Source organism: Ranitomeya variabilis, chromosome 1, assembly GCF_051348905.1.
Source record: "Ranitomeya variabilis isolate aRanVar5 chromosome 1, aRanVar5.hap1, whole genome shotgun sequence".
Classification (NCBI taxonomy): Eukaryota; Metazoa; Chordata; class Amphibia; order Anura; family Dendrobatidae; genus Ranitomeya; species Ranitomeya variabilis.
Window position 1 is genome coordinate 1,129,602,238 of NC_135232.1, and position 24,990 is coordinate 1,129,627,227.

Below are 24,990 nucleotides of genomic sequence, written 5' to 3' on the forward strand. Positions count from 1 at the left end.
TCATTGGGGCCCTAGTCATCTCCATCTTAGAACTCCTGCGAAGAACGGCCGCGGGTCAGATTTTGACTATATTCTGCAATATGGAAACGTAAAGAACAAGGGATCAAATTATCAAATCCCTATAAAGACTAAAAATTTGTGTGAAAAGTAAAAAAAAAAAGATTGAAAACTAAAATAGCATTTTAATCTCTCCCCACATTTGCTCTTAAAAGTAATACAAAATAAAATGGGAATGGTTATCGTACCGTGGAAACAATTCACAGAGGCCAAGGAGTTTTTCTAACAGTAATTTGTAAATTGTTTAACCTAATTAATGTGTTTCAGCCCAGTTTTCAAGTTTAACATTTAACCTATTCTACATTTAAAAAGTTGACTTTAAGGACAACCAAAAATACTCTTAAAACCTATTATCTACCAATGTCCTTTTTTTGGGACGCCTAATCTTTAGCTTCTAGCAACTAAGATTTTATAATTTTAATAATTAGGTCCAATTTTTTGTGTTGTGTTTGTAAAATGAATGGTTTCAAAATAGGAAATCATGTCATTGTCATTTTTAATTGAATATTGTGACGCCCTTTTCTGAAAAATCCGTACTTGTAAAAATTTAAATTTGGCAAGTAATGGGTTAAAGGGATCGTCCAGGAAAAATAAAATTTTGCACAGGGGACTGGATGTGCAAAAATTAGCAAATCGAGCCCACTCAGATGGGGTTGTCACTGTTCCACCAGCTGCCTCATTGTTACGATACTGTCAGATTGGGAGCCCCAATGGGGACAGCGATTTAATACCTGTACAGCGCTGTGGAATATGATGGCGCTATATAAGCAAGTAAAATAAATAAAATCAGATCGAAAAGCTAAAGACAAACCATTCTACAGGTCCATCGATGATAAAATAAAAGCTTCACAAGTTTTCAAAATCAAAAATAGACACCGTAAAACTCAAAAAATTGTAGCACAATTGTGTTTTTCTTTTTTATTTGACTTGGAATGCTTGTATATTTTAATTTACATTTTTGACTACATTGTATGATAAAATTAAATTACATCTCACCCCACAGAAATTGAGCCCTTAATGGAAAAATAACGACTTTTGGATTAAGGGGGAAAAAAAAACACAAAAAGCATGTCCTTCTTTAACCGCATCTATATTAACATTTTTGGCTTTCACAATTCTGACCCTCCAATTAATGTAAAAAAAAAAATTAATGTAGACCTGGCATGACCCCAAATATTCTAAAAAATTTGGTAAAATTTATGTAAAACATTTAATCTAATTGATGCAATGCAGCAGTGCCAAAAAGCGAGCGACACTATTTGAATTGGCCAAAGTATAGAGAGTGCTCCCTCTAGTGGCCAGTTGTTTTAAAGGAGATTGACTGTGTAATATAACTCTGCTTTCCTCTACGGAGACTCAGATAAATCTTCATTTCATGTAATGATTTAATCAGAGACGCGAGATGACAACACTGAAGCAGATGATAGATTCTCCTCCTGAGGGATGTGAAGACATATTGTACTCTAGAGCAACAGGAGTAGCCAAGCGGCACATTTCCCGCTGTGTCTCCGTCATGTGGGCTTGTTCCTTCAATTATAATCAGATATATGTTCTTTAGAAAGAAACCTAATGGATTGATGTTGCCGGGGTGTCACGCTTCTGCCATTACAGGATTCGAGCTGTAGTCAGATTTCCTTATCTATCTCTCAGCGTAATAACCAAGTCCATCAGATACTGTATAGTCCTGTCACTTACACAATATAGTCAGCAAATAACCAAAAATTTGCCATTTTTATACCCCCAGAAAGGCAAAAAGAGTTAAGCTTCTCCTAATGCCTCTTATTGCTATAAGATGGAATCGACAGGGAAAACTATTTTTTCCTTACGGCAAAGTGATACCAAAAACCTCCTAAACGCATTATATAAAAACATCATTGAGCCGAGATCTGAATCTGCGCATGCGCCGAATCTGGCGGCCATTTTTCTGAAACCTGAAATCAATAGGCAGAGGGTGTACTCGGCTCCAGCCTCACCGTCGACATCTTGTGGAAACCCAGGGCCCGCAGCCTCACACTGCTGAACAACCTCTTCTGCCAGAACAGGGCCCGCAACATTGCCCCACTATTGACACCGGATGGACACTATCAAAAAATTTTATGAAAAAGGCAAAAATGTGCCCTATTTTTATGCACAGTCCTGGAATTTGTGGACTGTTGACATCTTTGTCCACCCCTGGTTTGTCAATGGTTCTGCTATGATGTCCAGTAATGATAGGTAAGTGAGCATGATGGAGACAAGTAGCAGGATGGAGACCCTACACCAGTATGAAGCTCCCTTTTGGATTTATTACACAACTTCTCTTTTATTGAAAAATTGCATTATTTGTAGGGAGGCCATGCTCAGAATAAGTGAAAAATAAGACGTGTGTGTTCTTCTTGGATATTTCCTTCTTTTTGTGATGGTTAGGGTGCGGAGAAGAATCATGGCGCTTGTCATCTCTTGTTATAGCTGTAGTGGTGATAATGAGGGTGGCGATCATTGCTCCTCAGATTACTCCCTCCTCCTGCCAAACTTCAGCACAAAGACTTAAGACTTGTCATCGTGGCCTATAGACAAAAGTATGCAGAAATGTCTCCTATTCATAGATGATAAGATCTATATATTACCATTAACCCCTTTACCCCCAAGGGTGGTTTGCACATTAATGACCAGGCCAATTTTTACAATTCTGACCACTGTCCCTTTATGAGGTTATAACTCTGGAACGCTTCAACGGATCCCGGTGATTCTGACATTGTTTTCTCGTGACATATTGGGCTTCATGATAGTAGTAAAATTTATTTGATATTATCTGTGTTTATTTGTGAAAACAATAGAAATTTGGCAAAAATTTGGAAAATTTCGCAATTTTCCAACTTTTAATTTTTATGCAATTAAATCACAGAGATATGTGACACAAAATACTTAATACGTAACATTTCCCACATGTCTACTTCACATCAGCACAATTTTGGAACCAATTTTTTTTTTTTGTTAGGGAGTTATAAGGGTTAAACTTTGACCAGCAATTTCTCATTTTTACAACACCATTTTTTTAGGGACCACATCACATCTGAAGTCATTTTGAGGGGTCTATATGATAAAAAATACCCAAGTGTGACACCATGCTAAAAACTGCACCCCTCAAGGTGCTCAAAACCACATTCAATATGTTTATTAACCCTTCAGGTATTTCACAGGAATTTTTGGAATGTTTATAACAAAATGAACAGTTAACTTTTTTCACAAAAAATTTACTTCAGCTCCAATTTGTTGTATTTTACCAAGGGTAACAGGAGAAAATGGACCCCAAAAGTTGTTGTACAATTTGTTCTGAGTATGCTGATGCCCCATATGTGGGGGTAAACCACTGTTTGGGCGCATGGCAGAGCTCAGAAGGGAAGGAGCGCCATTTGACTTTTCAAAGCAAAATTGACTGGAATTGAGATGGGACGCCATGTTGCGTTTGGAGAGCCACTGATGTGCCTAAACATTGAAACCCCCCACAAGTGACACCATTTTGGAAAGTATACCCCCTAAGGAACTTATCTAGATGTGTGGTGAGCACTTTGACCCACCAAGTGCTTCACAGAAGTTTATAATGCAGAACCGTAAAAATAAAAAATCATATTTTTTCACAAAAATGATCTTTTCACCCCCAATTTTTTATTTTCCCAAGGGTAAGAGAAGAAATTGGACCCCAAAAGTTGTTGTAAAATTTGTTATGAGTACGCTGATACCCCGTATGTGGGGGTAAACCACTGTTTGGGCGCAAGAGAGAGCTCGGAAAGGAAGGAGCACTGTTTGACTTTTCAATGCAAAATTGACAGGAATTGAGATGGGATGCCATGTTGCGTTTGGAGAGCCACTGATGTGCCTAAACATTGAAACCCCCCACAAATGACACCATTTTGTAACGTAGACCTCATAAGGAACTTATCTAGATGTGTGGTGAGCACTTTGACCCATTAAGTGATTCACAGAAGTTTATAATGTAGAGCCGTAAAAATTAAAAAACATTTTCCCACAAAAATAATTTTTAGCCCCCAGTTTTGAATTTTCCCAAGGGTAACAGGAGAAATTGGACCCCAAAAGTTGTTGTCCAATTTTTCCTGAGTACGCTGATACCCCATATGTGGGGGGAACCACCGTTTGGGCGCATGGGAGAGCTCGGAAGGGAAGGAGCGCCATTTGGAATGCAGACTTAGATGGAATGGTCTGCAGGCATCACATTGCGTTTGCAGAGCCCCTAATGTACCTAAACAGTAGAAACCCCCCACAAGTGACCCCATATTGGAAACTAGACCCCCAAGGAACTTATCTAGATGTGTTGTGAGAACTCTGAACCCCCAAGTGTTTCACTACAGTTTATAACGCATAGCCGTGAAAATAAAAAATCTTTTTTTTCCACAAAAATTATTTTTTAGCCCCCAGGTTTTTATTTTTCCAAGGGTAACAGGTGAAATTGAACACCAAAAGTTGCTGTCCAATTTGTCCTGAGTATGCTGATACCCAATATGTGGGGGGGAACCACCGTTTAGGTGCATGGCAGAGCTTGGAAGGGAAGGAGCGCCATTTGGAATGCAGACTTAGATGGATTGGTCTGCAGGCATCACATTGCGATGGCATTTTGGAAACTAGACCCCCACAAAGGAACTTATCTAGATGTGTTGTGAGAACTTTGAACCCCCAGGTGTTTCACTACAGTTTATAACGCAGAGCCATGAAAATTAAAAAAAACAAAATTCCACAAAAATTATTTTTTAGCCCCCAGTTTTGTATTTTCCCAAGGGTAACAGGAGAGATTGGACCCCAAAAGTTGTTGTCCAATGTGTCCTGAGTACACTGATACCCCATATGTTGGTGTAAACCCCTGTTTGGGTACATGGGAGAGCTCAGAAGGGAAGGAGCACTGTTTTACTTTTTCAACGCAGAATTGGCTAGAATTGAAATCGGATGCCATGTCGCGTTTGGAGAGCCCCTGATGTGCCTAAACAGTGGAAACCCCCCAATTATAACTGAAACCCTAATCCAAACATACCCCTAACCCTAATCTCAACGGTAACCCTAACCACACCCCTAACCCTGACACACCCCTAACCCTAATCCCAACCCTATTCCCAACCGTAAATATAATTAAAACCCTATCCCTAACTTTAGCCCCAACACTAACTTTAGCCCCAACCCTAATCGTAGCCCTAACCCTAGCCCCAACCCTAACCCTAACCCTAGCCCCAACCCTAACCCTAGCCCTAACCCTAACCCTAACCCTAGCCCTAACCCTAGCCCTAACCCTAACCCTAGCCCTAACCCTAGCCCTAACCCTAACCCTAGCCCTAACCCTAATGGGAAAATGGAAATAAATATATTTTTTAAAAAAATTTAATTTTTCCCTCACTAAGTGGATTTTTATGATTGGCAGCCGTCACACACTAAAAGACGCTTTTGATTGCAAAAAATATTTTTTGCGTTACCATATTTTGAGAGCTATAATTTTTCCATATTTTGGTCCACAGAGTCATGTGTGAGGTCTTGTTTTTTGTGGGACGAGTTGACATTTTTATTGGTAACATTTACGGGCACGTGACATTTTTTTGATCGCTTTTTATTCCGATTTTTGTGAGGCAGAATGACCAAAAACCAGCTATTTATGAATTTCTTTGGGGGGGGGGCATTTATACCAATCCGCGTTTGTTAAAATGGATAAAGCAGTTTTATTCTTCGGGTCAGTACGATTACAGCGATACCTCATTTATATCATTTTTTTATGTTTGGGCGCTTTTATGCGATAAAAACTATTTTATAGAAAAAATAATTATTTTTGCATCGCTTTATTCTGAGGACTATAACTTTTTTATTTTTTCTTTGATGATGCTGTATGGTGGCTCGCTTTTTGCGGGACAAGATGACGTTTTCAGCGGTACCATGGTTATTTATATCCGTCCTTTTGATCGCGTGTTATTCCACTTTTTGTTCGGCGGTATGATAATAAAGCGTTGTTTTTTGCCTTGTTTTTTTTTTTTTTTTAACGTTGTTCACTGAAGGGGTTAACAAGTGGGACATTTTTATAGGTCGGGTCGTTATGGACGCGGCGATACTAAATATGTGTACTTTTAATTATTTTTTTTTATTATTATTTAGATAAAGGAATGCATTTATTGGAGCAATATATATATATATATATATATATATATATATATATATATTTTTTTTTATTATTATTTATTTATGATTTTTTTTTTTTCACACATGTCATTTTTTTTTTTTTTTACTTTTTTTCTTTGCCCCGGGGGGGATATCACAGTAAAGTGACAGATCGCTGATCTGACACTTTGCTGTGCACTGTGTCAGATCAGCGATCTGGCGTGCACTCCTGGAGGTTTCCCGGGGCCTGCTCTGAGCAGGCGCTGTGAAGCCACTCGGTACAAGGTGAGCACATCGCCTTGTACTGATCGTCTCAGGGAAGCACGCAGGGAGCCCCCTCCCTGCGCGATGCTTCCCTATACTGCCGGAACACTGGGATCATGTTTGATCGCAGTGTGCCGGGGGTTAATGTGCCGGGGGCGGTCCGTGACCGCTGCTGGCACATAGTGCCGGATGTCAGCTGCGATAGCACGTGAGCACGGTCGATCGCTCTGAATGTACTATTCCGTCCTTGGGAAGTAAGGCCCACCCTACATGGACGGAATAGTATGTCCAATGGCAGAAAGGGGTTAATATGCTTAGCAAACTCCTAATTGTATTATTAAAGGGAATCTGTCAGCAGATTTTTTCAAAGTAATCTGAAAGCTGTGATGTAGGCACAGAGACCCTGATTCCAGCGATGTATCATTTACTAGACTTCTTAATTCTGTTTTGATACGATCCCTGCTTTCTTTACTGTAGATGTAGCAGTGCTCAGAATGCTGAGCTGTGTATAACCCCTTCCACACCACTGATTGAATGATTCCTGTGTACACTGTGAATTGTTAGCAAGTTGTCAGTCAGTGGTGAGGGCAAGGTAATATAGATTAGCCTGACCGTCCTGCAGATGAGACCTAGTCCGGCAGTGATAATTTCCTGTTGATGAAACACTGATTGTATTGAAATTACAGTGCACAGCCTAGTACATGACACATCTCTGGAATCAGAGTCTCTGCCTTTCCATTATTATTATTATTACGCCATTTATTCCATTATTACATGTGAGGAGGGGTATACATAATAAAAAAACAAGTACAATAATCTTAACCCCTTTCTGACCTCGGACGGGATAGTACGTCCGAGGTCAGATGCATCAAAGCCGGGACATGTCAGCTGTTTTGAACAGCCGACATGTGCACGTTATAGCGGCGGGTGAAATCGCGATTCACCCGCCGCTATTAACTAGATAAATGCCGCTGTCAAACGCTGACAGCGGCATTTAACTACCGCTTCCGGCCGTGCAGCCGGAAATGCGCTCATTGCCGATCCCGTCACATGACCGGGGGTCAGCGATGCGTCGGCATAGTAACCAGAGGTCTCCTTGAGACCTCTATGGTTGCTGATCCCAGCTTGCTGTGAGCGCCACCCTGTGGTCGGCGCTCATAGCAAGCCTGTAATTCAGCTACATAGGAGCGATCTGATGATCGCTGCTATGTAGCAGGGCCGATTGCGTTGTGCCAGCTTCTAGCCTCCCATGGAGGCTATTGAAGCATGGCAAAAGTAAAAAAATAAAAAAAATATAAAAGTTTAAATCACCCCCCCTTTCGCCCCATTCCAAATAAAACAATAAAAATAAAATCAAATATACACATATTTGGTGCTGCTGCGTTCAGAATCGCCCAATCTATCAATATAAAAAAAGGATTAACCTGATCGCTAAATGGCGTAGCGAGAAAAAAATTTAAAACGCCTAAATTACGTTTTTTTGGTCGCCATGACATTGCATTAGAATGTAATAACAAGCGATCAAAATAACGTATCTGCACCAAAATGGTATCATTAAAAATGTCAGCTCAGCACGCAAAAAATAAGCCTTCACCCGTCCTCAGATCACGAAAAATGGAGACGCTATGTGTATCAGAAAATGGCGCAATTTTTTTTTTTTAGCAAATTTTTTTTCACCACTTAGATAAAAAGTAACCTAGACTCATAATGACCTAGAGAATCATAATGGCAGGTCAGTTTTTTGCAATTTCACCGCACTTGGAATTTTTTTCCCATTTTCTAGTATACGACATGGTAAAACCAATGATGTCTGTGAAAAGTACAACTCGTCCCGCAAAAAATAAGCCCTCACATGGCCATATTGATGGAAAAATAAAAAAGTTAAGGCTCTGAGAAGGAGGGGAGCAAAAAAAGAACATGGAAAAACGGAAAATCCCAAGGTCATGAAGGGGTTAAACAATACATGTCACAAGTTACAACTGGTAGAGGAGGAGAGAGGACCCTGCCCGCTAGGGCTCACAATCTACATCATGCTGCTCTAAGATTAAATAGCAAAAACCCAGTGACCAATTTCCTTTAACTTTCTAGTGTCCACCACTAAGCATGTTTTTTTTCTTTAGGCATGATTCAGACATCCGTATTTTTTTTTTTTTACATACGCAAAAAAAGGGTCATCAGTCTCATCAGTGTCTAGGGATCCGAGTTTCATCAGTGTTGGTCAGGGTATCAGTTTTTACCTTCAGTGTTTTTCACGGATGGATAAATTCATTAAATGAGCACCCCTCCTCCTCCCATCAAAGTTTTTATCCTCTTAATATATTGCAGTCAACGTATTATATAGCACTGTGTACTTATGATTGATCATTTTGCCTTTCTACCCAGTTAGTTCTTCTCTTTTCTCTGTTTTATGTAGAAATAGGAAGTCTCTTGTCCCTGCATTTATCATTCCCCTCTTCAACTCCTAACTAGGTCTGAGTGAACCCGAATTGTAAAGTTCACCGTTAGTACTGGACACCGAGTGTCCTGTACTGAAACCCGAACATGGACAGAATGTATGGTTTGCTGCCTGGGGTCAGATTACTAATAAAGCTTGTTGAAAGGCTGCAGTTCAGCCAATCAACAAACTTTTAGGCTGCTGGCTTTTTCAGAGCCATCTCAGCCATGTCTCTGTGTGTACTCTGTAACCTCGCCTGTGGGAGTATTGTTACAAAAAGCCTCGGTGTGTACTCTGCCACCATGCCTGTGGGAGTATTGTTACAAAAAGCCTCAGTGTGTACTCTGTAACCTCGCCTGTGGGAGTATTGTTCCAAAAAGCATTGTTGTGTACTCTGCAACCTCGCCTGTGGGAGTATTGTTCCAAAGAGCCTCGGTGTGTACTCTGTAACCCAGCCTATGGGAGTATTGCTCCAAAAAGCCTCGGTGTATACTGTGTAACCCAGCCTATGGGAGTATTGTTCCAAAGAGCCTCGGTGTGTACTCTGCAATCCGGCCTATGGGAGTATTGCTCCAAAAAGCCTCGGTGTGTACTCTGTAACCCAGTCTATGGGAGCATTGTTCCAAAAAGCCTCGGTGTCTACTCTGTAACCCCACCTGTGGGAGTACTATTCCAAAAAGCCTCGGTGTGCACTCTACAACCTCACCTGTGGGAGTATTGTTCCAAAAAGCATTGTTGTGTACTCTGCAACCTCACCTGTGGGACTATTGTTCCAAAGAGCCTCGGTGTATACTCTGTAACCAGCCAGTGGGAGTATTGTTCCAAAGAGCCTCGGTGTGTACTCTGTAACCCAGCCTATGGGAGTATTGCTCCAAAAAGCCTCGGTGTATACTGTGTAACCCAGCCTATGGGAGTATTGTTCCAAAGAGCCTCGGTGTGTACGCTGTAACCCACCCTATGGGAGTATTGTTCCAAAAAGCCTTGACAAGTACTCTGCAGCCCCGACTAAAGGCCCCGTCTCACATAGCGATTTACCAACGATCACGACCAGCGATACGACCTGGCCGTGATCGTTGGTAAGTCGTTGTGTGGTCGCTGGGGAGCTGTCACACAGACAGCTCTCTCCAGCGACCAACGATCAGGGGAACGACTTCGGCATCGTTGAAACTGTCTTCAACGATGCCGAAGTTCCCCTGCAGCACCCGGGTAACCAGGGTAAACATCGGGTTACTAAGCGCAGGGCCGCGCTTAGTAACCCGATGTTTACCCTGGTTACCAAAAAAAAAAAACACTACATACTCACCATCTGATGTCCGTCAGGTCCCTCGCTGTCTGCTTCCTGCTCTGACAGTGCCGGCCGTACAGTGAGAGCAGAGTGCAGCAGTGACGTCACTGCTGTGCTGTGCTCTCACTGTACGGCCGGATCTCAGTCAGAGCAGGAAGCAGACGGCAAGGGACCTGACGGACATCAGATGGTGAGTATGTACTGTTTGTTTTTTTTTTACATTTACGCTGGTAACCAGGGTAAACATCGGGTTACTAAGCGCGGCCCTGCGCTTAGTAACCCGATGTTTACCCTGGTTACCAGTGAAGACATCGCTGGATCGGTGTCACACACACCGATTCAGCGATGTCAGCGGGACGACCAAAAAAAGGTCCAGGCCATTCCGACACGACCAGCGATCTCACAGCAGGGGCCTGATCGCTGGTACGTGTCACACATAGCGAGATCGCTACTGAGGTCGCTGTTGCGTCACAAAACTTGTGACTCAGCAGCGATATCGCTAGCGATCTCGCTATGTGAGACGGGGCCTTAAGGGAGTATTGTTCCAAAAAGCCTCGGTGTGTACTGCGTAACCCAGCCTATGGGAGTATTGTTCCAAAAAGCCTCGGTATGTACTCTGCAACCCGCCTATGGGAGTATTGTTCCAAAGAGCCTTGGTGTGTACTGTGTAACCCAGCCTATGGGAGAATTGTTTCAAAGAGCCTCGGTGTGTACTCTGTAACCCAGCCTATGGGAGTATTGCTCCAAAAAGTCTCGGTGTGCACTGTGTAACCCAGCCTATGGGAGTATTGTTCCAAAGAGCCTCGGTGTGTACTCTGTAACCCAGCCTATGGGAGAATTGTTCCAAAAAGCATTGGTGTGTACTCTGCAACACTGCCTGTGGGAGTATTGTTCCAAAGAGCCTCGGTGTGTACTCTGTAACCCAGCCTATTAGAGTATTGCTCCAAAAAGCCTCGGTGTGTACTGTGTAACCCAGCCTATCGGAGTATTGTTCCAAAGAGCCTCGGTGTGTACTCTGCAAACTGGCCTATGGGAGTATTGTTCCAAAAAGCCTTGGCAACTACTCTGCAACCCCGCCTATGGGAGTATTGTTCCAAAAAGCCTTGGCAACTACTCTGCAACCCCGCCTGTGGGAGTATTGCTCCAAAGAGCCTTGGTGTGTTCTCTGTAACCCAGCCTATGGGATTGTTACTCCAAAGAGCCTCGGTGTGTACTCTGTAACCCCGCCTGTGGGAGAATTGTTCCAAAAAGCCTTGGCAAGTACTCTGCAACCCCACCTATGGGAGTATTGTTCCAAAAAGCCTCGGTGTGTACTCTGTAGCCGAGCCTGTGGGAGTATTGTTCCAAAAAGCCTCGATGTGTACTCTGTAACCCAGCCTGTGGGAGTATTGTTCCAAAAAGCCTCGGTGTGTACTCTGTCGCCCAGCCTGTGGGAGTATTGTTCCAAAAAGCCTCGGTGTGTACTCTGCAACCGAGCCTATGGGAGTATTGTTCCAAAGAGCCTTGGTGTGTACTCTGTAACCCCGCCTATGGGAGTATTGTTCCAAAAAACCTTGGTGTGTATGATTACACCCCCTGCCGTGCTAAACACATTGTTACATATGTTGGCACTTCTGCATGGTTCCCCTCCTCCCTCCATGTGGGGACTCTAGCTTACTCACTGCCCTGACCCTCAGCAGCTTCCTTGTGAGCGCCCTCCTCCTTGTGCATGCGGCAATGTGCTACAACGGCGTGCCTAGTACGCATGTGCTTGCGCTTCCCTGTTCTTAAAAAGCACTTAGTAAAATACCCCCTGCTAACTGCCGGGAGGCATTTAGTTAATGTTTGCATATGCAAGGTGTCTCCCAGCCAATAGTTTGGAGATATCTTGTATAAGGCCGGGGTCACACTTGCAAGTTCAATGCGAGAAACTTGCATGAGTCTTTCGCATCAATACCCAGCACTGCCACCAACACTCAGGACTCAGTGTGTGGCTTCATGTATTTCTGTGCAGCCGCACTCTCCAGTCCCGAGTGCCGGCGGCAGTGCAGGGACTTGATGAGAGAGACTTGCGCTAGTTTCTCGCATTGCATTTGCAATTGTGACCCCGGCCTAAAAGGCAGCCTCCACAATAGGGAGGTGCCTGAGCAACCTCAATAGTCAGTGTTAGGTGCATTGGTGGTGCAATTGTATGTTGCCAGGTCCCTAGTTTGTATTACTATTCCTGTATCCTGTGTTCCCATAGTCTATATAGTGATTTCCCCTATCCGGTGTCATGTTAGTCCCATATAGAATGTTCTTGTTTTCTGCTTCGGCTTCAGCGGTGTCCATATCCTAAAACCACGTCTTCATTATCTGTAGCCCGTGGCCACATTGGAGGCACAAAAACTGTTTCCCAAGTGGCCGTCCTGTCTGCTCAGTCTGAACCTGCCTTAAGTGGCCATCCAGCGCTGCCTAGGAATCTGATTAGTGATAGGTAGCCTGAAGCACTCAATTATTGCAGTCCATAGTAGATGAAATAAAGTATATACATTTTATTTTGGGAATCCACAGCCGACAATGAAAAACCAGAAAAAAGTTATCCCAAAGTTTTAGCCTTTATGGCCTATATCAATGGTTTTCTACATAACAGAGTGATAAACAAAAACATGATTACAATATGGTAATGTATAAACACAAATCTTTTAAATTAAGCTGTTCATAACCATGATTACACATATACATATTATTACAATAATAAATCTACAAACAGTAGAGGCAATTGGTGTGAATTCACCCAAAAGAAAAAAACAAAAAGAAAAAAGGGAGGGGATGAACACAAGTCAAAATATAATTGAAAGCCGGTTATGTTTTTAATGAGAAATATGTATCTCTAGCAGCAGCTCAGAGAAAGGGAAATATTTGTGATCACTGCTTATAAAATATATATTAGAATATCCATAATCCATATGGTGAGAGAGGTTAGGAAGGGAAATATTGAAAATCAGTCAGTATAGGGTTAAAGTATGATGCACAAGATGGAATTGATAAGTGAGGAGTAATGAAGTATAAATTATATATAAAATAAGTCCAATTGGAATAGATACAGTCAATAATAAAATATAGAGTATATGCAGAGTAAGTTCCGTAGGAATGGATACAATCACCATATAGGAAATGCAAAGAGACAATTAAAAGTAAAGTAGAAGTCAAAGGCAATTACATGTAAGTAGGGAACTTGGCGTGTGCAGCGTGCACCATTCAGGCATGGTGGAGTGTACTGTGTGCAGCGAGAGGACCTTTTAAATGCTGTGCAATCTTCATTTCCAGGTGTGTCACGTCACGTGCTCTGGACTGATCATGTGATGAGAAAGTCCGAGTGCTGCCGGAGAAAGCCGAAGAAAGTGACCGAAAGTGAGTAGGCACCGGAGTCTCCCAAGACCGCTAAGAGCAAAAATGCTGGCGGTCAAAAGCACATGTGTGAGCTAAGCAACACCTGTTCTTCCCTGTTCTTTAAGAGGCAGTGCGCACTTGGTAAAATGCCCCCTGCTAACTGCTGGGAGGCATTTAGTTAACGTGTGCATATGCAAGGTATCTCCCAGCCAATAGATTGGAGATATCTTGTATAAAAGGCAGCCTCCACAATAGGAAGGTGCCTGAGCAACCCCTATCGTTAGTGTTAGGTGTGTTGGTGGTGCAATTGTATGTTGCCAGGTCCCTAGTCTGTATTACTATTCCTGTGTTCCCATAGTCTATTATAGTGATTCCCTCTGTTCCGTGTCATATTAGTCCTGTATAGAATATTCTTGTTTCCTGTGTCCGTATCCTAAAACTGCATCTGCATTATCTGTATCCATTGGCCACATCGGAGGCACCAAAACTGTTTCTCAAGTGGACATCCTGTCTGCACAGTCTGGACCAAGTGGCCATCCAGCCCTGTCTAAGAACCCATGGGGTCAGCTGCTACTGCCAGACACTGCCCTGGAGTGGTACCTGGCAGCTACCTGTTGCACACGCCTGATCTCACCACTAGGAGGATCCAGTGAACACCAAGGTGGCTGCTTAGTCACGCCCCTCTAGGGTGAGACCAGTCTGTGGCACAGTGGGTCCATTAACCACCTGTATGCGCAACTCACATGTCCCAACAGTACACTTTCCACGGGACACACCAGCACCTCCCAGGCTTAACGGGCAAGCTCAGGCCATGTGTCCAATTTGGAGACCCTGAAGTTAAATGGGACAAACCCTTCTGTTAGTTGGTGGAAACCATGTTGTTGAAATTGTCATGCTCATGGATTTGATCCATTGAGCTTGTGTTTTGGGGTCGGTTTCTCTATCTGACGAGCTACAGGACACGTACCTTTTCTCTGGGTGTTTGGGTTCTGTTTTCTGGCTGCAGTCTGTCTAGCTTAACACAGGTGGTTTCATGGGTTCACCTATCACCTTTTTTAGTGTCTATCATATTAATCTCCAGTGAATTGCTACACAAACATAACCTAAATGCTGCCGCCTGCTAATATGGACTGCATCAGGTGCTGGTGCTGGATGTTGTGACATGCTGAGTAAGGTTTTCCATGTTTTTGCCATGCTAACCTTTCCTTCTTTGGTGGTCTCATTGCCGTAGGTGTGTTGGCATCTTCATCCTCCTCTTACTTGTGCTTCCACTGAGCCCCCACTGTCTGGTACATCTACCAGTGTGCACATGTGTTCCCACATTTTCTGATCCCTCTAGCTGTAGACAGGGTTCCAGCAGGGTGCCCACCCAGGAGTCAGCACTAGGGTTGAGCGAAACGGGTCATTCATTTTCAAAAGTCGCCGACTTTTGGCAAAGTCGAGTTTCATGAAACCCGATCCGACCCCTGTGCGGGGTCGGCCATGCGGTACGCGACTTTCGCGCCAAAGTCGCGTTTCAATGACGCGAAAAGCGCCATTTCTCAGCCAATGAAGGTGAACGCAGAGTGTGGGCAGCGTGATGACATAGGTCCTGGTCCCCACCATCTTAGAGAAGGGCATTGCAGTGATTGGCTTGCTGTCTCCGGCGTCACAGGGGCTATAAAGGGGCGTTCCCGCCGACTGCCATCTCACTGCTGCTGCTCTGAGCTTAGGGAGAGGTTGCTGCCGCTTCGTCAGAAGCAGGGAGAGCATTAGGCAGGGTCCATTAACCACCAAACCGCTTGTGCTGTAGCGACTTCCACTGTCCAACACCACCTTCGGTGTGCAGGGACAGTGGAAGCTACATTTTTTTTTTCCTCAGCGCTGTAGCTCATTGGGCTGCCCTAGAAGGCTCCCTGATAGCTGTATTGCTGTGTGTACGCCACTGTGCAAACCAACTGCTTTTTTCAAAGCACAAATCCTCTTGTTCCTTCCTTTCTGCACAGCTATCTTTTTTGTTTGTCCACACTTTTTATTTAATTTGTGCATCAGTCCACTCCTTATTGCTGCCTGCCATACCTGGCTGAGATTACTGCAGGGAGATAGTAATTGTAGGACAGTCCCTGTTTTTTTTTTTTTTGTGGGAGATTAAGATTGGCATTTCTGCTAGAGTGCCATCCCTGTGTGTGCCATCTCTCACTCAGTGGGCCATAGAAAGCCTATTTATTTTTTTGCTTGATTTGGGTTCTAAAATCTACCTGAAAAAAAATCACTACATCAATCAGTGGGAGAAAAATATTGGCCTCAGGGCTTGTGTGCCACTCCTGACTCCTGTGTGTGCCATCTCTCACTCAGTGGGCCATAGAAAGCCTTTTTTTAATTATTATTATTTGGTTTCTAAATTGTCCCTGAAAAAAACATTTTATCTTATTTGGTTTCTAAAGTCTCCCTGAAAAAATCATTTTATCTTATTTGGTTTCTAAAGTCTCCCTGAAAAAAAAAAAAAAATAGGTGGGAGATTAATATTGACATTAGTGCTTGAGTGACAGTCCTGCGTGTGTGTCATCTCTGTGATTTGGTGCCACAGAAAACAGAGTGTGTAACATTGGGCCTGATTTTCCTTGTGGTCTCACCAACCTGTAAAGGGATATTGAAATCATACTGAAGTTATAGCTCACCGTGTAAGTTGTTTGACAGCAACAAATAAAGTTACTTTGGTTAAGTTTTTAAAACAATGAGGAAGTCTGGTGCAAGAGATCGTGGCCGTGGGCGTTCATTGTCAGCTGGTAATGATGGTAGTGGTAGTGGAGCATCAGGTGGTCGTGGGGATAAAAATATTCCACCTAAGTCTGGAGCTGTGGAGACAGGTTCGTCATCTGGCTACACAAGGCCTCGAACGCTCTCTTTTCTGGGAGTAGGAAAACCGCTTTTAAAGCCGGAGCAGCAACAGCAAGTTTTGGCTTACCTTGCAGACTCAGCCTCTAGCTCTTTTGCCTCCTCTTCTGAAACTGGTAAATGTAAAAACAGCGCGTCGCTTGTGGATGTTCACGGTCAGGGACAAGTCGCTTCCTTGTCCTCTTCAGCAAAAACTACAACAAGAGAGAAGGATGCAGCAGGCGACACAACGGGTTACTCCATGGAGCTCTTTACACATACCGTCCCTGGCTTAGAAAGTGAAACACTTAACAGGCCATGCCCATTACAAGTAGATTCTGACATGGAGTGCACTGATGCACAGCCACAGCCAGAGTACTATGCTGCTCCTTTGACTCAGACCACAACATTGCCCTCTCAGGGTACTGATCCACAATCAGACCCTGATGAGACTATGTTGCCCCGCCACGAACGCTATACCACCGACCGACACGGTGACACAGACGAAGTTGCACACGAGCTCGAAGAGGAGGTAATAGATGACCCAGTTGTTGACCCCAATTGGCAGCCATTGGAAGAACAGGGTGCAGGCGGCAGTAGTTCAGAAGCGGAGGTGGAGGAGGGGCCGCAGCAGGCATCAACATCGCAACAGGTTCCATCTGCCGGTCCCGTATCTGGGCCAAAACGCGTGTCAAAGCCAAAACCTGTTGGAGGACAGCGTGGCCATCCGGTTAAAGCTCAGTCTGCAATCCCTGAAAAGGGATCTGATGCTAGGAAGAGTGCAGTCTGGCATTTTTTTAAACAACATCCAATTGATCAGCGCAAAGTCATCTGTCAAAAATGTTCAACTAGCTTAAGCAGAGGTCAGAAACTGAAAAGTCTCAATACTAGTTGCATGCATAGACACTTAACCACCATGCATTTTCAAGCCTGGACTAACTACCAAACGTCCCTTAAGGTTGTAGCACCCTCGGCCAATGAAGCTAGTCAGCAACGCAACATCCCTTCCGTCACTGTAAGGCCACCATTTTCCGCACCACCGGCAGTACCTGTGCAGGTTTCTTTGCCAGCCAAAAGCAGTCAGGGTCAGGGAATCACCAGTTTTGTAGGAGGAAATATTGCATCTAGGGCACCGGCGGAAACAATACCGTCTCCAACCGTCTCTCAGTCTGCCATGTCCACCGGCACACCCGAAAGTTCCACGATCTCCAGCTCTCCAGTCCAGCTCACCCTAAATGAGACTCTGGTTAGAAAAAGGAAGTACTTATCCTCGCATCCGCGTACACAGGGTTTTAACGCCCACATAGCTAGACTAATCTCGTTAGAGATGATGCCCTACCGGTTAGTTGAAAGCGAAGCTTTCAAAGCCCTGATGGAGTACGCTGAACCCCGATACGAGCTACCCAGTCGACACTTTTTTGCCAGAAAAGCCATCCCAGCCCTGCACCAGCATGTTAAACAGCGCATCGTCCATGCACTCAGGCAATCTGTGAGTACAAAGGTGCACCTGACTACAGATGCATGGACCATGCCAGTCCCCCCACTCGGCTAGTGGTAAGTGTCATTATCTTTTCTATGCATTTAGTATAGGGCCTTTAGTATTGAGTCCCCACTTGGGTGGATTAGTCCAGGTAAAGTGGTGCTATTATGCACCTTTTGTGCCTTTCCCTGCTGCTTTTACCCCCCGCTTAGGGGGAATGCATAGTGACTTACCAACCTGCCTCTATACCGATATTACATCTGGGGGAGTGTGGGTGATGGGGGCTTACATCAGTGTTCTCGGGCACTCATCTTGTGTCTTAGCCATTTACTATTGATATTTGTAATTTGTACTATTTAAAATATTAAAGGATTTTTTGAATAAATCATTGCTCTATATTCTCCTCTTTGCGTTCAAGATGCATGGACCAGTAGGCATGGCCAGGGACGTTATGTGTCCATCACGGCACACTGGGTGAATGTGGTGGATGCAGGGTCCACAGGGGACATCAATTTCGGGACAGTTGTGCCTAGCCCACGGTCTAGGAAACAGTTGGCTGTAGGCATTCGCACCCCCTCCTCCTCCTCCTCGTCCTCCTGCAGAAGCGACAGCTCTTCCACAGACCGCAGTCGGCCAACCACTCCATCGGCAGATGACACTGTTGCACACCAGTGGTCCCATTATGGGGCAGCTACTGGCAAGCGTCAGCAGGCTGTATTGGCTATGAAGTGTTTGGGCGACAACAGACACACCGCGGAAATTCTGTCCGAGTTTTTGCAACAAGAAATGCAGTCGTGGCTGGGCACAGTAGATCTTGAGGCAGGCAAGGTAGTGAGTGATAACGGAAGGAATTTCATGGCTGCCATCTCCCTTTCCCAACTGAAACACATTCCTTGCCTGGCTCACACCTTAAACCTGGTGGTGCAGTGCTTATTGAAAACTTATCCTGGGTTCTCCGACCTGCTCCTCAAAGTGCATGGACTTTGCTCACATATCCGACGTTCGCCTGTACACTCCAGCCGTATGCAGACCTATCAGCGGTCTTTGAACCTTCCCCAGCATCGCCTAATCATAGACGTTGCAACAAGGTGGAACTCAACACTGCACATGCTTCAGAGACTGTGCCAACAGAGGCGGGCTGTTATGTTTTTGTGGGAGGATACACATACACGGGCAGGCAGTAGGATGGCAGACATGGAGTTGTCTGGTGTGCAGTGGTCGAAGATACAAGACATGTGTCAAGTCCTTCAGTGTTTTGAGGAATGCACACGGCTTGTTAGTGCAGACAACGCCATAATAAGCATGAGCATCCCCCTAATGTGTCTGCTGATGCAAAGTTTGACGCACATAAAGGATCAGGCGTCTGCACCAGAGGAAGAGGAAAGCCTTGATGACAGTCAGCCATTGTCTGGTCAGGGCAGTGTACAGGACGAGGTAGCGGGCGAAGAGGAGGTGGAGGACGAGGAGGATGATGGGGATGAGTATATTTTTAATGAGGAAGCTTTCCCGGGGGCACTGGAAATTGGTTGCGTGGCAAGGCCGGGTTCTGGTTTTTTGAGGGACACAAGGGACGTAGATTTGCCGGAAACTGCCCCTCAACCAATCACAACCGGAGATTTGACAACTGGAACTTTGGCCCACATGGCGGATTATGCCTTACGTATCCTAAAAAAGGACACACGCATTACGAAAATGCTGAACGATGACGATTACTGGTTGGCCTGCCTCCTTGATCCACGCTATAAAGGCAAATTGCAAAATATTATGCCACATGAGAACTTGGAACTAATATTAGCAACCAAACAATCAACTCTTGTTGACCGTTTGCTTCAGGCATTCCCAGCACACAGCGCACGTGATCATTCTCACACGAGCTCCAGGGGCCAGCAGACTAGGAGTGTAAGGGGTGCACACATCAGAAGTGGCGTTGGACAGAGGGGTTTTCTGACCAGGTTATGGAGTGATTTTGCTATGACCGCAGACAGGACAGGTACTGCTGCATCAATTGAAAGTGACAGGAGACAACATTTGTCCAGTATGGTTACTAACTATTTTTCATCCCTTATCGATGTTCTCCCTCAACCGTCATTCCCATTTGATTACTGGGCATCAAAATTAGACACCTGGCCAGAATTGGCAGAATATGCATTGCAGGAGCTTGCTTGCTTGCCCGGCAGCTAGTGTCCTATCAGAAAGAGTATTCAGTGCTGCAGGTTCAATATTAACCGAAAAAAGGACTCGTCTGGCTACCCAAAATGTTGATGATCTAACATTCATTAAAATGAACCACAACTGGATTTCGAAATCTTTTGCCCCACCTTGCCCGGCCGACACCTAGCTTTCCTATGAAAAGCTCTTGCCTGTGGACTACTGTGAATTGCTTTTCTAATGTCTAATTTGCTGCAGCTGATTGTCCAGCATACGACATGTTTACACCTCCCTAAATGGCCAAACTCCCCACACGGGGCCGTGGTATCGCGACTTGGCGCAAGCACCCGTGAGACTGCTGTTTGTCTGAAGAGGTGGGTGTGCTCGCTTTTGGTCGACGGCATTGCTACTGGGTCCCTCATAGTACAATAAAGTGTCTCTGGCGGTGGTGGTGCGCACCCAACATCAGACACACTGTTGTAACATGAGGGGCCCTGGGCCTGTACCGCCGGCCACAAGAGAGTTCACCCACCCCCAGGTCAAACATTGCTCTACCACTTCCACAGTTATCTCTCACACTTCCACCAATGTTTAGTCTATGCGCTGACATCCTTCCATACCTGCCACTGACAATACCATTGTGTTGACATGTATGATGGTACTTAACATAGTCAGGGGCAGTGTCCTCTATTTACCACAGTAAATACTTTGCGCTAAATTAGTAGGTCTGAAACAACGCAGAGGATCCCACCCCTGAACCTAATGATTGCACCCTTTAGTGTTTTTGTTTTGTTTTAATGCGAGACATTCACATTTATTTGTTGTTTGGGACTACTAACTGGCAGACACTCATTACAATCGGCCTCCGTTGACCAGACCACTGCTGCCCGTGTACCCCTGGAACCAATTATAAAGTGCCTACAGCCAGCCCATTTTATTATGTTAGGCCTTCGAAGCCTGTCTGCGGTCCCTCCTTCCACTCGGCCTCCACTGACCAGACCACTGCTGCCCGTGTACCCCTGGAACCAATTATAAAGTGCCTACAGCCAGCCCATTTTATTATGTTAGGCCTTCGAAGCCTGTCTGCGGTCCCTCCTTCCACTCGGCCTCCACTGACCAGACCACTGCTGCCCGTGTACCCCTGGAACCAATTATAAAGTGCCTACAGCCAGCCCATTTTATTATGTTAGGCCTTCGAAGCCTGTCTGCGGTCCCTCCTTCCACTCGGCCTCCACTGACCAGACCACTGCTGCCCGTGTACCCCTGGAACCAATTATAAAGTGCCTACAGCCAGCCCATTTTATTATGTTAGGCCTTCGAAGCCTGTCTGCGGTCCCTCCTTCCACTCGGCCTCCACTGACCAGACCACTGCTGCCCGTGTACCCCTGGAACCTATTTTACAGTGCATAGAGCCTATTTTTTTATTTTATTTAATATTAATAAAGCCATGATGGACTACGCTGTACCACGCTGTGAGCTACCCAGTTGACAATTCTTTTGCGAGAAAAGCCATCCCACCCCTCCACCAGCATGTTAAAGACCACATTGTCCTTGCATTCTGTCAATCTGTGAGTGCAAAGGTACACCTGACAACAGACACATGGACCTGTAGGCATGGCCACGGAAGGTTACGTGTCCTTTGTGGCGCAATGGGTTAATGTATTGGATGCATGGTCCACACAGGGGACAGCCTGGTAAGTCTGTCTGCAGTCCCTAATTCAAGTTGTCCTCAAATGAATAAATCTGAGCTTCCACCTTCTGGCTCTCATTAAGTGCTGTTTTTTAAAAGATTGTTGGTTCCGGCCTACTAACGGTGTCTGCCCCTGCCTGGTGTTGTCTTCCACTGAACAAAGCTGAGCTTCCACCTTCTTGCTCTCTTTAAGTGCTGTGCTTTTAAAAATAGGTGGTTATGGGCCTACTAACGGTGTCTGCCCCTGTCTGGTGTTGTCCTCCACTGAACAAAGCTAAGCTTCAACCTTCAGGCTCTCATTAAGTGCTGATATTTTAAAAATTGGTGGTTAGGGCCTAGTAACGGTGTCTGCCCCTGCCTGGTGTTGTCCTCAACTGAATAAAGCTGAGCTTCTACCTTCTGGCTCTGATTAAGCTTTTTTTTTTTTTTTTTTTTTTTTTTAATTGCTGGATGGGGCCTAATACCTCTGTTTGCTGCTCCCTGGTGTTTGTCCTCAACTGAATAAAGCTGAGCTTTATCCTTCTGGCTCTCATTAAGTGCTGTGTTTTCAAAAATTGGTGGTTAGGGCCTACTAACGGTGTCTGCCCCTCCCTGGTGTTTGCTCTCAACTGAATAAAGCTGAGCATCCTCCTTCTGGCTCTCATTAAGTGCTGTGTTTTAAAAAATTGGTGGTTAGGGCCTACTAACGGTGTCTGCCCCTCCCTGGTGTTTGCCCTCAACTGAATAAAGCTGAGCTTCAACCTTCTGGCTTTGGGCCTATAGTATCAGATATTAAACTGCATTTGGCCTTCAACATTGGTTACGGCCTACTAACGGTGTCTGCCCCTCCCTGGTGTTTGTCCTCAACTGAATAAAGCTGAGCTTCATCCTTCTGGCTCTCATTAAGTGCTGTGTTTTCAAAAATTGGTGGTTAGGGCCTACTAACGGTGTCTGCCCCTCCCTGGTGTTTGCTCTCAACTGAATAAAGCTGAGCTTCATCCTTCTGGCTCTCATTAAGTGCTGTGTTTTCAAAAATTGGTGGTTAGGGCCTACTAACGGTGTCTGCCCCTCCCTGGTGTTTGCCCTCAACTGAATAAAGCTGAGCTTCAACCTTCTGGCTTTGGTCCTATAGTATCAGATATTAAACTGCATTTGGCCTACTAGTGTGGTTGGGCCCTTAAAACAGTGTCTGCTGCTCCTGGGTTTGCTACTCCACTGAACAAAGCAATGCCGCCTGTTAAGTCCTGTCCTGTTACCAATTTTGAACTGCATTTAGCCTACTTTATTCTTTGGCCCTATATCTGTTTCCTCCTCATCCTGCCCATTGCCCAGCCACTGCTAGATGAGTCTGCTGGTACATTGACCTAGACCACTACATTCCCCTTGCACTCTACACAGCTAGAATCTGACCCTGCTGAAAGTAAGGTTCCCCTTCCCGCATGTTATACCACCTTACACAGGGACAAAGAGGAAGGTGCAGATGAAAGTGCAGGTTCCTTCATCAGGTGGGGGGGGCATACTCGTTGGCGATGTCACTGGCACAGGGCCCCTCAGAGTACGCAAAAGTGTCGCTGCTGGTGGGAGGCGCCCCTGCCGTGCAAACACACCGCTGTACTTTGAGGGGCCCTGTGCCAGTGCCAATGCGAACAAGTGTGCCCCCCTGCTTGCTCAGGATCACAGCACTTGCAACGTTGAAATACTTTCCTCTCCCTGCTCCACCGCCGTGACGTAGTCCACGATTCCTGGGCCCACTAAAACCTTGAACCAGCCCTACCCCCCATAAAATTTGCCAAATGACCCCCAAGTTCCATTGAAAAACTATTATAAAGTTAATTAAGATTGACAAGCTTCAGAAACAAGAATGGATGTTTTTGGCATTGAAATGGGCACTGTAGGTGTTTTCCTGGCCTCCACTCACTGTCGACTATGCTTCCCCATTGACTTGCATTGGGTTTCATGTTTCGGTCGATCCCCGACTTTTAGCGATAATCGGCCGACTGCACTCGACTCGACTCTGGACAAATTCGGGTTTCACAAAACCCGACTCGACCTTAAAAAAATGAAAGTCGCTCAACCCTAGTCAGCACTTCTAACAATCCGGGCAATTCACTGGTCATTGCGAAGACACAGCAGCATGTATTATCTCATGTGTGCCAGGCTGCCCAGAGGCAAACACAAGCTGTCCTTGGTCTGAGATGTATCATCTGGGTCCTCTGTATCCCCCAGCCAGGCTCCAGTTATGCCGCTGAGCTGCTTTGAATGCCAAGGTGCTGTGAACACAGCTGTTTCTCGTCCCCTCCTCCTTATACTCCTCATCCTCCAAAACTCACCTCTGGCAGGATATTTGTGTACCTGGTCGCTATCGGTACAAATAACCCATCCCCTAAAACATGTGTGTATGCCTGGCCTAAAAGTGGTGTGAATTGTACCTGTCTATCCTCCACTCCCTCTTGTGCAACCACCTCATCCATCACTGCCTGAAGCGTTATTTTTCTAGCAGGCATAGAAGTGGGATAGCAATGCTGATGATTTTGTCATCAGTGCTGCCCATGTTCGTGGAGTATTCGAAGCAGCGCAACACGGCACACCAGTCTTGCATGAAGGCCCACTCGTTGTTCATGAAGTAGGGTTGTACCGCACAGTGACTCAACCGTGCGTGCTGCAGCTCAAACTCCAGTATCGCCTGCTGCTGTTCACACAGCCTCTCCAGCAAATTCAAGGTGGAGTTACACCTATTGGGTGCGTTGCATATGTGTCATGACTCTGGATGGGCTGGCTCTGGCTCTGTCCTGGTCAGGTCTGGGTTAAATTAGTCTACCTCTCTTTGGTTCTAGGGCGGCTATCTGGTGGTTCCTGGGTTCTGAGTCGGTTATACTTCCGTCTACTCGGTCTGAAAGAGCTGACCCAGGTTATTCGTCTGTAATCATTGTTCCTCTGTGCGTGTGTGCCTAGCTGTCTATGGTCCGGTTTGTCCCCTAACTACTGGCCCTGTTTTCTGCTTGGTACTTTTGTGTCTGTCCTGGCTTTCTGACCCCTTGGCTTGTCTCTGACTAACCTGCTGTATTGCCCTTTGGTACCTCGCTCCCGTCTGGCTCCCGCTCCTTGGCTTGTACTTTGACCACGTCTCTGTCTTTGTACGCTGTATCCTACATTTCTTGCAGACCCCCGTTCTCACGCTGTAGCTCTGCCCCCATCATCCCTGCAGTGATCACATGACCAGCCTAGTTCAGGTCCTGTGTGCACTGCGTGTCTCATTTCTCCCTCTCCCTGAGCTCCCATTAGCGCCCCCTAGGCTGTCTTTCTATTACACCAGGCAGCGTCATTAC